Source organism: Marmota marmota, unplaced genomic scaffold (genome assembly GCF_001458135.2).
Source record: "Marmota marmota marmota unplaced genomic scaffold, marMar, whole genome shotgun sequence".
Taxonomy (NCBI): domain Eukaryota; kingdom Metazoa; phylum Chordata; class Mammalia; order Rodentia; family Sciuridae; genus Marmota; species Marmota marmota.
Genome location: NW_025999968.1, coordinates 20,422,943 through 20,425,123, shown reverse-complemented (window position 1 = coordinate 20,425,123; position 2,181 = coordinate 20,422,943).

The following is a 2,181-nucleotide window of genomic DNA, read 5'->3' as shown; positions in this document are numbered from 1 at the left end:
TAGAGAGAGGGGAGGGGAGGGGAGGGGAGGGGAGGGGGGATAGTAGAGGTTAGGAAAGGCAGCAGAATACAACAGACACTAGTATGGCAATATGTAAATCAATGGATGTGTAACTGATGTGATTCTCCAATCTGTATACGGGGTAAAAATGGGAGTTCATAACCCACTTGAATCAAAGTGTGAAATATGATATATCAAGAACTATGTAATGTTTTGAACAACCAACAATAAAAATTTAAAAAAAAATAAAATTAGGAAAGAGCTGCTGAAAGAAAGCACTTATATAAACCCCCTCCCCCCAAAAAGTGGCTCTTTCCAACCTCTGATCATACCACACCTTATCCCCTGGGAGGCAACCAACCAATCATACCTTAGTTCTCACTTTCTCCATGAAGCCTTTGCTAACCACTTCTGAGTGAAAAAACAACAACAACAACAACAAAAAAAAACCAACATTTTTTTTCACTTAGGATTTTGTATTCAGATTGGGAGTAAGGATAAATTATGATCCAAAATCAAATGAGTGAAAAACCAATGCACAACCCTTAAAAATTTTAGGAAATGGGTGTTTGCCTTATTAAGTCTCAAAGGATACACTTAATTTTTCTAATTTAGTATGTCTGTGATGATCAGAACATTGGGTCTCCAAGGTTGTGCTCTGATGTCAATGCCAAGTAAATCCCCTTAGAATTATTTTTAACATTTAAACCATTCTTTACCAATGGCATAAATATAATTGACTTGTTTGTAGAAATATTCTTCTAAAAATATCAAAAGAAAAGTTTACTGCTGGAGCTACTTTAAAAACTAACACTAATCAGGTGATCATTTGGTCTTTATAAAATACTTGCCATGGAAATACAGGTGAGAAATAATTCAAACCCTTTTTGCTAGAAACACTAACTACTGAAACCATACATTTTTCTACATTCTTTAGGAGTTCTTCCTTACAATTCTAATTTTTCTATTTTTTAAGATCCTTGATGTCTTCCCTTTAATCTGAAGTATTATGTAAACACCAGGAAAAGGACTACTATTCATTTGTATCATTTCTGAATTCAAGAAAAGCCTAAATATACCAAAAAATAAATAAAAGCATACTTTATAGTAACAATGGGATACGTCAAGTTTTAAAAATTTCTTTAAGTTATGTGGTTTGTATATTAAATGAAATGGATTGTTAGCCTCTACATTGAAATAGACTTTAAACGTTTGTGTTGGTCATTTCCTATGCATTAAACAAATTAGATTATTGAGAAATATACTTTCAATCCAGTCCTCTAAATCTCCAAAATAATTTTAGGGAGGTTTCTATTTTCCATTTTGATTCTTAGGAAAATAAAATGTCAATACAAAACTTATTTCTATTTGATCAATTATTTCATGTGAATTCAAATTGGAAAATGTAAGTAAGGCATTTAATGAAAAACAACTCAACTTATATAGACTTCAAATGTTCACTTTGAAAATATTGTCCTTAAATGTATCAACCCCAAATAATCTGAGAGTTTAAATTCAATAATTTTTTTAATGAAGAAGAAGAAAACATTCTATATCTTGCCAGATATCTTTTCCTATGTTCCTTAAATTTGAAGTGTGGTTATGGTCAATGACTACTAGAAAACTGTCAATCTAGAAACATTTAGGAGGGTCAACTGACCATCTAAAGAAATTAGGAAGCACTAAACAGTTATTCAATAAATATTAGGCCAATGAATAAATAATTCTCAGTCACTAAAAAAATGCAATAAAGCATTCTCCAAAATGTTAGAATTCTTTGTCTATTGGACACGTGCAATGGGGTCAATAATGAAAGTTTATTTAATAAACATCCTGAAGTTTTAATAAATGTGAGCATCATAGAATCTTGGAGATCATGGAAACCGTTGGCGTTCAAAAGACTAAAAGTTGGTGCATAGGATATTGCTTTTCACATGGGCAAATGAAATTAGGAATGCATTACTGCAAGATGTAAGTATATTTCTGAATGGTTGAGATACCTGAAATGTTGTCAATAAATGATTATTATTTCTAAGAATTCATGCCACACTCATAGAAATAGATCAGGCACTGCGATGTTAACCATTATAAAATTGTAGAAGCAGAAAGTATTTGTTGGCTCTCCTCTGATTTTTGTGGACTTATCAACTTACAACTATAGCAGTCTTTAGAGTATGCAAT